The 15,601-nt window shown below is 43.9% G+C and overlaps 1 long non-coding RNA gene across 1 annotated transcript; it reads left to right on the top strand.

The window, feature by feature from the left end:
- The first annotated feature begins 8,307 nt into the window (after nt 1-8,307).
- Nucleotides 8,308-13,871, top strand: LOC135560020 (uncharacterized). The gene is made up of 3 exons (XR_010458643.1): nt 8,308-12,593; nt 12,762-12,824; nt 13,029-13,871. It is a non-coding gene; the product is annotated as an uncharacterized LOC135560020 (long non-coding RNA).
- Nucleotides 13,872-15,601: the final 1,730 nt, after the last annotated feature.

Consider the following 15,601-nt stretch of genomic DNA (forward strand, 5'->3'; position numbering starts at 1 on the left):
TGTTGGTGGTGTGCGTGTGTGCATGCGTGCACTTGTGTGTTTGTCTGGCACCAGGCAATTGCAGGTGATGGAGAGAGTGTTGAGCGCTACTACACGAAGCCTTGCTAATCCATCACGACTGGACTACCGACGTAATCTGCCCGAGGGTTCTTTTTCCAACAGGCCTCTCCATCGCGATGTCCCTCTAAGGCCCCTCTGCTAGCTTGCTAGCCCCAGCCCGCTATGTCTCCAGACAGCTTTTTTTTTTTTTTTTTTTTTTTTGAATTTTCACCCCTTTTTCTCCCCAATTTCATGGTATTCAATTGTTGTAGTAGCTACTATCTTGTCTCATCGCTACAACTCCCGTACGGGCTCGGGAGAGACGAAGGTTGAAAGTCATGCGTCCTCCGATACACAACCCAACCAGCCGTACTGCTTCTTAACACAGCGCGCAAGCCGGAAGCCAGCCGCACCAATGTGTCGGAGGGTACACCGTGCACCTGGCAACCTTAGCGCGCACTGCGCCCGGTCCGCCACGAGAGTCGCTGGTGCGTGATGAGACAAGGACATCCCTACCGACCAAGCCTTCCCTAACCCGGACAACGCTAGGCCAATTGTGCGTTCGCCATACGGACCTCCCGGTCGCGGCCGGTTACGGCAGAGCCTGGGCGCGAACCCAGGGACTCTGATGGCACAGCTGGCGCTGCAGTACAGCGCTCTTAACCACTGCGCCACCCGGGAGGCCCGTCTCCAGCCAGCTTAACTACTCACTGGACCCCTATGATCACTCGGCTACGCATGCCTCTCCCTAATGTCAATATGCCTTGTCCATTGCTGTTCTGGTTAGTGATTATTGTCTTATTTCACTGTAGAGCCTCTAGCCCTGCTCAATATGCCTTAGCTAACACTTCAGTTCCACCTCCCACTCATGCGGTGGCATCACCTGGTTAAAAGGTGATGAGACAATATCTCTCTCATCGTCACTCTATGCCTAGGTTTACATCCACTGTATTCACATCCTACCATACATTTGTTTGTACATTATGCCTTGAATCTATTCTATCGCGCCCAAAAACCTGCTCCTTTAACTCTCTGTTCTGAACCTACTAGACGACCAGTTCTAATAGCCTTTAGCCGTACCTTTATCCTACTCCTCCTCTGTTCCTCTGGTGATATAGAAGTTAATCCAGGCTCTGCAGTGCCTAGCTCCACTCCCATTCCCCAAGCGCTCTCATTTGTTGACTTCTGTAACCGTAAAAGCCTTGGTTTCATGCATGTTAACATTAGAAGCCTCCTCCCCAAGTTTGTTTTATTCACTGCTTTAGCACATAAACACGGGCACCCTCATAGATATCATCCAAACCATCTTGCCCTCTAAATACACCTCTGCTGTCTTCAACCAAGATCTCAGCGATCACTGCCTCATTGCCTGCATCCGTAATGGGTCTGCGGTAAAACGACCACCCCTCATCAGTGTCAAATGCTCCCTAATACACTTCAGAGAGCAGGCCTTCTAATTGACCTCATCCCGTCAGTAGAGGATAACTGGTTATTCTTTAAAATGGCCTTACTCACCATCTTAAATAAGCATGCCCCATTCAAAAAATGTAGAACCAGGAACAGATATAGCCCTTGGTTCACTCCAGACCAGACTGCCATGACCAGCGCAAAAACATCCTGTGGCGTACTGCATTAGCATCGAATAGCCCCCATGATATGCAACTTTTCAGGGAAGTTTGGAAAGCTAAGGCTAGCTTTTTCAAGCAGAAATTTGCATTCTGTAGCACAAACTCAAAAAAGTTCTGGGACACTGTAAAGTCCATTGGGAATAAGAGCACCTCCTCCCAGCTGCCCACTGCACTGAGGCTAGGAAACATTGTCACCACTGATAAATCCACTATAATTGAGAATTTCAATAAGCATTTTTCTACGGCTGGCCATGCTTTCCACCTGGCTACCCCTACCACGGTCAACTGCCCTGCACCCCCCACAGCAACTCGCCCAAGCCTCCCTCATTTCTCCTTCACCTAAATCCAGACAGCTGATGTTCTGAAAGAACTGCAAAATCTGGACCCCTACAAATCAGCCGGGCTAGACAATCTGAACCCTCTAAAATTATCTGCTGAAATTGTTACAACCCCTATTACTAGCCTGTTCAACCTCTCTTTCATGTCATCTGAGATCCCCAAAGATTGGAAAGCTGCCACGGTCATCCCCCTCTTCAAAGGGGGAGTCACTCTAGACCCAAACTGCTACAGACCTAAATCTATCCTACCCTGCCTTTCTAAGGTCTTCGAAAGCCAAGTTAACAAACAGATCACCGACCATTTCGAATCCCACCATACCTTCTCCACTATGCAATCTGGTTTCTGAGCTGGTCATGGGTGCACCTCAGCCACGCTCAAGGTCCTAAACGATATCATAACTGCTATCGATAAGAGACAATACTGTGCAGCCATGTTCATCGACCTGGCCAAGGCTTTCGACCCTGTCAATCACCACATTCTTATTGGCAGATTCAACAGCCTTGGTTTCTCAAATGACTGCCTTGCCTGGTTCACCAACTACTTCTCTGATAGAGTTCCGTATGTCAAATCAGAGGGCCTGTTGTCCGGACCTCTAGTAGTCTCTATGGGGGTGCCACAGGGTTCAATTCTCGGACCGACTCTCTTCTCTGTATACATCAATGATGTTGCTCTTGCTGCTGGTGATTCTCTGAGCTACCTCTTCGCAGACGACACCATTCTGTATACTTCTGGCCATTCTTTGGACACTGTACTAACTAACCTCCAGATGAGCTTCAATGCCATACAACTATCCTTCTGTGGCCTCCAACTGCTCTTAAATGCAAGTAAAACTAAATGCATGCTCTTCAACCGATCGCTGCCCGCACCTGCCCGCCCGTCTAGCATCACTACTCTGGACGGTTCTGACCTAGAATATGTGGACAACTACAAATACCTAGGTGTATGGTTAGACTGTAAACTCTCCTTCCAGACCCACATTCCAGACCCACATTAAAATAAAATCTAGAATCGGCTTCCTATTTCGCAAAAAAGCATCCTTCACTCATGCTGCCAAACATACCCTCATAAAACTGACAATCCTACCGATCCTCGACTTCGGCGATGTCATTTACAAAATAGCCTCCAACACTCTTCTCAACAAATTGGATGCAGTCTATCACAATGTCATCTGTTTTGTCACCAAAGCCCCATATACTACCCACCACTTCAACCTGTATGCTCTCGTTGGCTGGCCCTCGCTTCATACTCGTCGCCAGACCCACTGGCTCCAGGTCATCTGTAAGTCTTTGCTAGATAAAGCCCCGCCTTATCTCAGCTCACTGGTCACAATACTAGCATCCACCCGCAGCACGCGCCCCAGTAGGTATATTTCACTGGTTACCCCCAAAGCCAATTCCTCCTTTGGCCACCTTTCCTTCCAGTTCTTTGCTGCCAATTGCTGGAACGAATTGCAAAAATCACTGAAGCTGGAGACTCTTATCTCCCTCACTAATTTCAAGCACCAGCACCAGAGAAGCTCACAGATCGTTGCACCTGTACATAGCCCATCTGTAAATATCCCACCAAACTACCTCATCCCCATACTGTATTTATTTATTTATTTAGCTCCTTTGCACCCCAGTATATCTACTTGCACATTCATCTTCTGCACATCTATCACTCCAGTGTTACATTTCAATGTCATAATTACCTCGCCACTATGGCCTATTTTATTTTACCTCCCTTATCTTACCTCATTTGCACACACTGTATATAGACTTTTCCTACTGTATTATTGACTGTATGTTTGTTTGTTCCATGTGTAACTCTGTGTTGTTGTTTGTGTCGAACTGCTTCGCTTTATCTTGGCCAGGTCGCAGTTGTAAATGAGAACTTGTTTTCAACTAGCCTACCTGGTTAAATAAAGTTTAAATAAATAAAATAATGTGTGAAGTGCAGTGGATAAGGGTTCTAAATGTGGATAAGGGTTCTAAACTCCAGCAGCTACACAAAGCCCTTTTGAGGCTCTTAGGATGCAGTGTTCTAACTTGAGACAGTGACATAGAACAAACTGTCCTCCATATTGCTCACAAACAGTTCAGGACTACAATAATCCAACACTCTAATATGTTTTTCAAGTGGAATGCTATTGTCTTGGGACTGTAACATTTCCAATAGTCATGCATGTGCACACGTATGCACACACAATGCACACACACACACACACACACACACACACACACACACACACACACACACACACACACACACACACACACACACACACACACACACACACACACACACACGTTCCAGTGTAATAGCCTGACTGACTAGGATTGAGAGGACTGATGGATGGGTGGCAAGTATGAATGCATGGCTCTATGTATTGAAGGTGGAGGCACAGACGCTGTGTTGTTGAGACAGGGCTCAGACCATGACCTACAGACCCTACCAGCCCCCTCAACACACACATACACACACACACACACACACACACACACACACACACACACACCCCACACACACACACACACACACACACACACACACACACACACACACACACTCCAACCACCAACTAAGGGTAATTCACAATATTGTCATGACTGTCCACGAGAATCCAAATAGGTCAGATCAGGATTGCAAGGAATAATTTTCACTCGGGAAAGGAAAAAACTAGTGGGGATTAATAACAACTCACGTCCTGTTATAAATCAAGAGAGAAGATCCAGGCCTGTGCTCTCAAAATTTACCAAAGGAATGTGCTTTGTCTCAACAGACCTTTTTCCGCTGAAACTAATAACACATTCAAAAGCGAATACTGAAACAATATTTCTAATGTAGAACATGGGGAATGGTCAGAGGCAATCAATAGAACACTAATGTAAAAAAAAAATGTGTAATGTCATTAAAAATGTCATGAAATACTGTAACTTGGAAAGTATACCCACTACATGGATGAAGTTTCCATACAATGGGCAATGCATGTAATATGGTAAATGATGAAAGAGATTTTATTAAGAGAGGAATGTGATTTGAGAAGTTATAAGAGAAAATTGTATTCCATAACTTTGCACAGTGAGTAATCACCGCCCTGGAGTGAGGTCAGGGAGCGTGCCAGCCTGCCTGCCGGAACTGCCCCTTTCGAGAAAAAGGTATAAATGATGGGTTAAGAAAAAAACACATGGAACCAGAACTTGAACTTTGAATCTCAACATGAGGTGGAGACAATAAAACCACCTCCCGGACAATCACTGGAACAGCTGATTAGCTGTTCTAAGTAAAGTATCTTCAAAATCGAATTTAACTAGGACCATCCTGTTGCTCTGCTCAAACCATCATATTACGCTAATCTCATCACCCCACTGGGAAACCATCGATACGGCTGGCTAGCCTATCTTCAAAGAAGCATCTTCAAGAGCGAATGGAAGGAAAATCAACTCTGTAGTTCTGTTCAGGGCTACACGACAAGTCACTGGATCATGGACAACTACGAAGAAAGACAACAGTAGAAGAGTTTTGGACAATCAGAGCCTTAGAAGTGTGCCGCGAAAATGCCCAACACCCTTTCCAAGGCCACTCCATGCCCCCGAGAGATCCCTGTTGAACCCAGGCATTTCACGTAAACACATTCATGATTTCTTGCTCAAAGTGGGCAGCGGTTCATGTGCAAAGTATGTCGTTATTGTAGGTGAGAGTAGTTTCTGAATGTGGCAATGTTAACCTCTTGAAGCTAGGGGACAGAATTATCACTTTTGGATAAATATTCAACTTCCTGCTACTCATGCCAAGAATATAATATATGCATATTATTATTATATTATTATATTATATTATTATTATTATTATAGATTCGGATAGAAAACACTCTGAAGTCTCTAAAACTGTTTGAATCATGTCTGTGAGTAAAACAGAACTTATGTAGCAGGCAAAACCCCCCTCTCTGTTCCCTTATTGTCTTTGCCACCGCTTCCACTGGATGTCGGCAGTCTTTGGAATTTGGTTGAGGTTATTCCTTTATGCAATGAAGTAGGCCAACCCCGAACTGGGGACACTTTTGTGAGTGCTAGTTTGTTTTCTTTCCTGTATTGAATACAGATTGCCCCGTCTACAATTTGATTGATTATCAACGTTTAAAAATACGTTGTATTACAAAAGTAGTTTGAAATATTTTGGCAAAGTTTATAGGCAATTTTTGAAATATTTTGTAGTGACGTTGCGTTTTTGTAAGCTGTTTTTTTCTGGATCAAAAGCGCTTTATAAATGGACATTTTGGATATATATTGACGGAATTAATCGAACAAAAGGACCAATTGTGATGTTTATGGGACATATTGGAGTGCCAACAAAAGAAGCTCGTCAAAGGTAATGCATGTTTTATATTTTATTTCAGCGTTTTGTGTAGCGCCTGCAGGGTTGTAATATGCTAGCTCCTTTGTTCACTGCTGGTGCAGATGGTGCAGGCTATCAGATAATAGCTTCTTATGCTTTCGCCGAAAAGCATTTTTAAAATCTGACATGTTGGCTGGATTCACAACGAGTGTAGCTTTAATTGAGTCTCTTACATGAGTGATTTAATGAAAGTTTGAATTTTATAGCATTTTATTTGAATCTGGCACTCTGCATTTCCCCTGGCAATTACAAATACATCAGTTTAATGATGAACTTCTTGTTAATCCAGCCACAGTGTCAGATTTCAAAAAGGCTTTACGGCGAAAGCAAACCATGCTATTATCTGAGGACAGACCCCATCAAACAAACACATGAAAATAATTAATTCAACCCGCCAGGCGCGACACAACACGCAGAAATAAAAATAGAATTCATGCCTAACCTTTGACAAGCTTATTTTGTTGGCACTCCAATATGTCCCATAAACATCACAAATGGTCCTTTTTTTCGATTAATTCCGTCGATATATATCCAAAATGTCCATTTATTTGGCGCGTTTGATCCAGATAAACACCGGTTCCAACTTGCTCAACGTGACTACAAAATATCTCAAAAGTTACCTGTAAACTTTGCCAAAACATTTCAATCTACTTTTGTAATACAACTTTAGCTATTTTTTAACGTAAATAATCGATAAAATTGTAGACGGGATGATCTGTGTTCAATACAGGAAGAAAACAAACTGAAGCTAGCTTTCTAGTCACGCGCCTCTATCTAACAGTACACTTCAAGTGACCATCGTTTATGATGGCCGTACTTCTTCACTACACAAAGGAATAACCTCAACCAATTTCTAAAGACTGTTGACATCCAGTGGAAGTGATAGGAACTGCAAGAAGGTCCCTTAGAAATCTGGATTCTCAATGAAATTCCATTGAAAAAAATCTGAATGGTTTGTCCTCTGGGTTTCGCCTGCTAAATAAGTTATGTTATACTCACAGACATGATTCAAACAGTTTTAGAAACTTCAGAGTGTTTTCTAATAATATGCATATATTATCTTCTGGGAATGAGTAGCAGGCAGTTGAATTTGGGCATGCATTTCATCCAGACGTGAAAATACTGCCCCCTGTCAGCAAGAAGTTAATTGGGTAGATGCACTACCGCTTGCTTTAATGAGCTGTCACATGGAAACTAACTGAAGCATGCACCTAACCCCGCATGAAATGGCTACGGGTCGACCCATGCCTGTGCCAACTCTAGGAGGGTCCTACAAAGGTCCTTCGTTAGAACAACTGCAAACAGAGATAAAAGAGTATGTGACACAACTAACTGAGATACATGAAGCTATTTATCTCCAGGAAAAGAAGCAGGTGCCTGAACCAGGACCGGAGGGTCACTGTCCAGTGATACCAGGAGATCTGGTCTACATCCGAGTGTTCCGGAGGAAGTGGAACCAGCCAAGGAGAGAGGATCCCTTTGAGGTGGTCCTAGTAACACCAACAGCTGTCCAGGTGAAAGGAAGCAATATGTGGTACCATCTAAACCACTGCACTAGAGTCCCGGCAGGGAGAAGGGGGCGACCACCGAGCCATGAGGACGCAGAGGATGTTGATACACCAGGCAGGTGTCCGGAGGGAACGGGAGCAGAGGAGGTCGACACGCCAGGCAGGAGCTAGGAAGAAGCCGAAGGAGAGGCGGATCTAGGAGAAACTTCCAATTGCCAGAGAATCCAGGAATGGGGAGGAGTGACATGCTTGTTAATCCTGATGACATACCTACTCTGGCAGATACCCCTGGCGGAAGCCCATTCCAATGGAATGAAGAAATACCACCATGAGAAGGGGAAGGAGACTTCCCCACCATCAACTTCTCAGCCCTTACATAGTCTCCCCAATAGACAATGGAATCCAGAACAGCTGAGGGGTGATGGAATGTCCTGGACAGCGACACTGGCAAACCTAGAAGAAACGGTAACAGACCCACCTATAACCATACAGTATGCCAAATATAGAATAAGAAAACAGGTTTCTTCCAAATCTCCTTTGGAAAAGAATAGGATCAGCATCCCCCATTCCACCCCAAACAATAACAGAAGTAGAAGTTCAGAGGTCCCTCTCAATTAATTAACTACCAGAAATAGCACTCTGTGGATGGTCCCATCATCAAACATAGGGAGAAGCTATCTGGGACTCAAAAGGATGTAACCTAAGAATAAACAAAGGAGAAGCTGATTACCATGGAAAAGCGTGACCAAAAGGAAGGTGAAGAATATGTAATAGAAATAGTTAGCACTAAATGGTCTGAAGGGGATAGTGTGACTATCATCCAGATTGACCCCACTCTAGAGCCTCTGACAAGACAGAGAAGGGATATGACTGAAGTAAAAACAGCAGTAACAACCCAGCTACCATCCACTGCCATTACGAAAATGCCAGAAACATCAGAATCAGTTGGGTTCCTTCAAAACATTTGGAACCTTCTAACCAATCCCAGCAGTCTATGTCAAGAAAAGGAGACTGTACCCCAATTGATGATTCAACCCCAGAACTGTACAAGGACAAATCTTTGAAAGAAGTAGCAAAAAATGTATGGCATGAATGGGCTCAATATACAGCATCTAAATTAAGACAAACAAATAGCTTATTGTGTGCGCCCTCTCCACTGAAACAATTAGTGGTGGTACATAATCCTTATGATTATGAGGATTGTGCTGACTTTAATAAAAACATTTGTTATTTGAGAAGATCAGAAAGGCATTGTCCAGCTCAATGTTTGTCATATTTGGATAATCCATCCTATCAAAGATTTTACAACCGGCTGGGGAAAATGGTGTCAAGAATTGGATGTACAGGTGGAAGCACAGAAGTTAGAGGCCCTACATGAGTATTGAATAGATTATAAACAACCATATTAATGTTTTAACAGCACAGAAGGACAGCATCTGATGGGGAAGTTTCAAGGCACTTGAGACCACATGACACTTAACTACAGATGCAAATTGGAACGCAGGCACTCCGAAAAGGGCTACGTAACAAGCAGCCCGGAAGTTACTCACGATAATCAAACTCTAGTACTACCATTAATTGCACCAAATGAACAACAGGCTGTGGTAGTGGCACATTTCTTCTGGGTATGTGGAGGGCAAAGATTAAGGGCAACATTACCAAAAGGATGGACAGGCCTTTGTGCAAGGGTTAGGTTGATTCAACAGATAACTGTCACTGAATGGAATCCTAGTGATACTAAGCAAAAAATGACAAAACATAGAGTAAGGAGGGAATATAATGGGAGCCGCCACCTGGCCAAAACCCTGGATAAACCTCCGGTAGTAATTGGCAAACTCATGCTCCAATAATCGTCCAAGCACCCTGCGCACCAGGGACACATGCGGAGTATATCAGAATGTCATCAATATACACCACTACACCCTGCCCGTGCAGGTCCCTGAAAATCTCGTCTACAAAGGCTTGCAAAACTGATGGTGCATTCATCAACCCGTATTGCATGACGAGGTACTCATAATGCCCTGAGGTGGTACTGAACACTGTCTCCCACTCGTCTCCCTACCGGATATGCACCAGGTTGTACGCGCTCCTGAGATCTAGTTTCGTGAAGAAGGGCGCCCCATGCATTGACTAAATCGCCGTGGCGATGAGAGGTGATCACTGTGATTTGATTTAGACCTCGATAGTCAATACACGGGCGCAGACCCCCCTCCTTCTTCTTCACAAAAAATAAATTAGAGGAGACGCGTGAAGTGGAAGACCGAATGTACCCCTCACGCAGGGATTCGGAGACATCTGTCTCCATAGCCACCGTCTCCGCTTGTGACATGGGATACACGTGACTCCTGGGAAGTGCGACGTCTACCAGGAGATTTATCGCACAATCCCCCTGTCGATGGGGTGGTAATTGAGTCGCCTTCTGTAAGAAGAAAGCCAAATCAGCATACTCAGGGGGAATGTGCACGGTGGAGACCTGGTCTGGACTTTCCACCGTAGTAGCACCAACGGAAACCCCTAAACACCTCCCCCAGCACTCTCGTGACCACCCCTTGAGAGCCCTCCGTTGCCACAAAACAGTGGGATCAACGCAGGAGAATCAATAAGGAAGAGAGTGATTCTCTCCTTTTGACCCTCCTGCGTCACCATGCCCAGGGGCGCGGTGACCTCCCTAATCAACCCGGACTAATGGTCGACTGTCTACGGCTTGATTTGGGAAGGGCATATCCACTGGAACAATGGGGATGCCTAATCTATGGGCAAATGATCTGTCAATGAAATTTCCAGCTGTGCCTGAATCGACGAGCTCCTTATGCTGGGGATGCGGGGAAAACTCAGGAGAAGTAACCTTCAAAATGTGAGCAACAGAGAGCTCTGGGTGAGCATGGTGCCGGTTCACCTGAGGTAACGCAAGACTGCCCTGCCTGCTGCCTCGACTCCCAGAGGAACCTCCCCAGCACCGACCGGCAGTGTGCCCTCTGCGGCCACAGATGCATGAAACAGTGCATGAAACAGAACCTCCTCTCTGCTCCATGGGCGTCGGAGCGGTGGTGCTGGGGGATGGAACCGACAGACCCCGATCTGGATGTCCGCGGTAGCCAGCAGGTTATGGACAGGTCCACCAGCTAATCGAAAGTGAGGGTGGTGTCCCTGCAGGCCAACTACTGAAGGACGTCCTCGCGCGAACTGCAACGATAGTGGTTGATCAGGGCCCTGTTGTTCCATCCTACGCCAGCGTCCAGGGTCCAGAAGTCCAGAGCGAACTCCTGGGCGCTCCTCGTCCCCTGCCTCAGATGAACGAGACATTCACCGGATGGTCGAAGACTGCCAGGAAGCTGCAAAGTGGTCCAGCGCAGCCTCTCCTTCTCCCCACATGGCGTTGGCCCACTCCAGGGCTCTCCCTGAGAGGCATATGAGACGAGGGCGGACACCCTCTCTCTGTTTGAAGGCGCCGGGTGAACGGTTGCTAGGTAGAGCTCCAGTTGTAATAGGAAACCCTGACATTGTACAGCCGTCCCACCACACTCCCTAGGGAGGGCCAGATGAATCCCACTGGGACCAGGTGAAAGAGGGGCAAGTAGTGGAGACCTTGGTTGCACTGGCAGAGGCACTGGAGGACCTCCCTTTCTCTGCCAGCGATCCATAGTCTGTAGGACGCGATCCATGGTGGCGCCGAGATGATGGAGCATCGCCGCTTGCTCCTGGCCGCGCTCCTCGACCCCAATAACAGGGGTACCTGGTCCTGCTGACTTCATGATGATAGTGGTGTGTGATTCTGTCAGGCGGTGGGTGTAGCTGGTGCATGAAGTCAGGCGCAGGAGAGCAGAGATGAGTGAACAACGTACTTTACTCAAGAAAATAGCACTAGTAACAGTACCAATGAGCGAACAATAACGGTTGCCACAAAACACGGGTGAAAAAAGGACAAAACCAGACGGAAATGTACCGACATGAACAAAAAACAATCACACACAAAGACATGGGGGAAACAGAGGATTAAATACATGACCAGTAATTGGGAAATGTGTGTGGAAAAACGAGACAAAACAAATGGAAAATGAAAAATGTATTGGCGATGGCTAGAAGACCGGCGACGTCGACTGCCGAACACCGCCCGAACAAGGAGAGGTATCGACTTCGGCAGAAGTCGTGACAGAAGGCTACTGGACATGCACATGGGTTATTCATACATAGACAACATCGCCCTGAACTTGTGAAGACCTTTGGACAGGAACATTAGTTAATCAGTTGTAGGCACCATTAGACCTGCAGTAGGAGTGTGCATGTCTGTGTGTCACGCCACCAATAGAATCTATGCCCTAATGTCTGAGCCAGTAAGAGAATGGAAACTAAGCAAGACAACAAGATTAGGGTGGCCAAGGCTAAAAGGTATTAATAATTTACATAAAGTGGAGTGACTGTTATGTAAGGGTAAAACTGTATAAAAGCAGAGTACTGAGACTGGAGAGATCTGTTCTTCCATGGAATTGCTCTTCTTCTGTTACTTTTGTAGTAAAGTATAATTGAATTTACAAGTTCCGTTATCTGTGAAATATTTGATTCAATATTTCCATGACATAAATGGCGAACCTGACACCTCACAAGCTGTGTCATATCAGAATGCTTCATACACCTGTGCATATTTTTGTTTCCGCCTTAGCACTACACAGCTGATTCAATTGATCAAGTCATCATCAAGCTTCAAGTGGTATTTATGTCTAATAATGACATTATCTTCTATTGTTTGTCCTCGTGTGTCTGTTATTCAGCATAAAGTACTATGTAGCCACTTAGTGTAGACACCAGGCGAGACCACACACACAATGACAGTCTCTCTCCTTCACTTCATCCCTCTCCCCCATCTCCCTTATATCAGCTGTGTTGGTGAACCCCTCCCCCATCTGAACTGGCTGACACAGAGGGCACAGCGTGATCATAGGTGAGAGGTGGTTGGGTCAACAGGAAGTATTTTTGAAGAGATGCTTTACATTGAAATACAGACAGAGATGTAGTAGTCCCAGAGTTAATGATCGAAGGTCAGTTTTGCATTTCACTTCCTGATGATTATGATCACTGACCGTATTAGAAAATTTAAAAAACGTCTTAATCATGCTCTCTCTCTATCCATCTGCCTCGTTTACAGGTATGTTTTGATGTGAGGGAGGAAGCCAGTCCCGTCATCGCCACCTCACCCGCTCTTAAGATAACCTTTGGGCCAACTTAGGGACCAAGGCTGGTTAGGAGATATTGTAATTGTGATGAACTGAGAGAATATTAGGGTAGCACTGTAATTCGTTAATCATATGCTGTCTGCCTTTGTTCTTACCTCTTTCCCTTTCTGTCTTCTACGTCTCTCTCCCCACCTCATCTTTCTTCCTCGTTTTATAATGCACACTATATGTGCATTGAAGCACAGATTAAACTTGTATTTATAATATAATATTGCAATTATCATAATTATAATGCGTTTATGTATTTATAACCCATGGATAATGAACTTCTTTCAATAAAGTGTTTCTCCATTGGTTGAAATTAAGTATCTAATTGAAATACTATCCTGTGTCCTCAGATTATAGCAGATGAAGGGAGTTAGATATGTATAGTTTTTTTCTGTATATATGAAATACAAATCAGCCTTTACTTAAATCATGTTTCTAGTCTATTGCATAGTTACAATGTGTAATCATTGATGTCCCAGGAGCAGGAGTGGTAAAGTGAAGTGTATAATTGTAATACGTACATGCAGGCACAGCATCATTCAAATAATGGAGTTTGATACACCTGGTATTGGATATGACTGAAAAATGATGTCTCACAGAGATTCATACCTGAACCGCACCTTTATTCGCCAAGCAAGAGTACATGATCAGTGAATATATTCAATGTACAGGCTACAATGTGGGGATCTCATGCGTGGGAATAACTACAGTACCTACATCCTGGACACAATAAAGTTATTATATTCTACTCTATCCATAGGCTTCATTAATGCCATTCAGACTTGAAGTTGATACAACAGCAATGATAGCTGAGGTTCATAGATTGGTATGAATATTATTTCAGAATGTTTTAGGGTCCATACACAAATCGGCAACATACTGTAGCTACTGTAGCTGCACATCCATAGGCATACAGTTATTTTTCCAAGACACAATAAGCAATTAAATAGTTAGCTAGCTATGTTACTTCAGCTGCATTGCACAACAGGGCAAGCTTACACAATTGTACATTCAATTTGCAATAAATGCTTTAGCTAGCTAGATTCTTTACATCCACTGTTTCCCAAGATGACAGCCTGGTTTGCTGGTTTAAACATCACGAATTACAATGTCATACTCATGTCATAACACCAGCTAGCTAGTTGGCTAATGTCAGCTAACTTGCTAAATAGCTATTTTTGTAAATGAACTTTATGACATAAAAATATTGTTTGTATCTACATTAACTAACATGTTCCTCTCAATTGTACATTTTTTGCTTGAATCATTATGACATTATAATAACTTACATTTGCTTCCACCGTAACATCTTTGCTGAAGAAAGTCACCAGGGACGAGTGTCTTGCGTCAAATTTGTCAATGGAACCACAGGATTTGATTGGTCGTATAAAAACCTTGGGACCCAAATGCATAATGAGTGCTCTAACTCCCCCTTGTGGTGGTCTGGAGCAATGAAGCCGTGATGCCGGGTACCTTAAAATTCCTCAAGCATACAAGTATTTTACACCATTTTAAATATAAAATTCTCGTTAATCCAGCCACAGTGTCTGATTTCAAAAAGGCTTTACAGCGAAAGCACCACAAACGATTATGTTGGGTCACCACCAAGTCACAGAAAAACACAGACATTTTTACAGCCAAAGAGAGGAGTCACAAAAAGCAGAAATATAGATAAAATGAATCACTAACCTTTGATGATCTTCATCAGATAACAGTCATAGGACTTCATGTTACACAATACATGTATGTTTTGTTCGATAAAGTGCATATTTATATCCAAAAATCTAATTTTACATTGGCGTGTTATGTTCAGTAGTTCCAAAACATGCAGTGATTTTGCAGAGAGCCACATCAATTCACAGAAATACTCATAATAAACATTGATAAAAGGTACAACTATTATACATGGAACTTTAGATAAACTTCTCCTTAATGCAACCGCTGTGTAAGATTTTTTTTTTACTTTACGGAAAAAGCACACCATGCAATAATCTGAGTACGGCGCTCAGAGACCAAAACAGCCAAAGTGATATGCGCCATGTTGTGTAGTCAACATTAGTCAGAAATAGCATTATAAATATTAACTTACCTTTGATGATCTTCATCATAATGCACTCCCAGGAATCCCAGTTCCACAAAAAATGTTTGATTTGTTCGCTAAAGTTCATAATTTATGTCCTTATTCATCCAAGCTACTCAATACTGCCCCCCAGTCACCAATAAGTTAAAGGAGGAAATACTATTGCACTCCACACGGCCCTTTTCCACCTGGACAAAAGGAACACCTATGTGAGAATGCTGTTCATTGACCACAGCTCAGCGTTCAACACAACAGTTCCCACAAAGCTCATCATTTTAAATATATATATATTTTTTCACCTTTATTTAACCAGGTAGGCTAGTTGAGAACTAGTTCTAATTTACAACTGCGACCTGGCCAAGATAAAGCAAATCAGTGTGACACAGACAACAACACAGAGTTACACATGGCATAGCA

Source organism: Oncorhynchus nerka, linkage group LG2 (assembly GCF_034236695.1).
Source record: "Oncorhynchus nerka isolate Pitt River linkage group LG2, Oner_Uvic_2.0, whole genome shotgun sequence".
NCBI lineage: Eukaryota > Metazoa > Chordata > Actinopteri > Salmoniformes > Salmonidae > Oncorhynchus > Oncorhynchus nerka.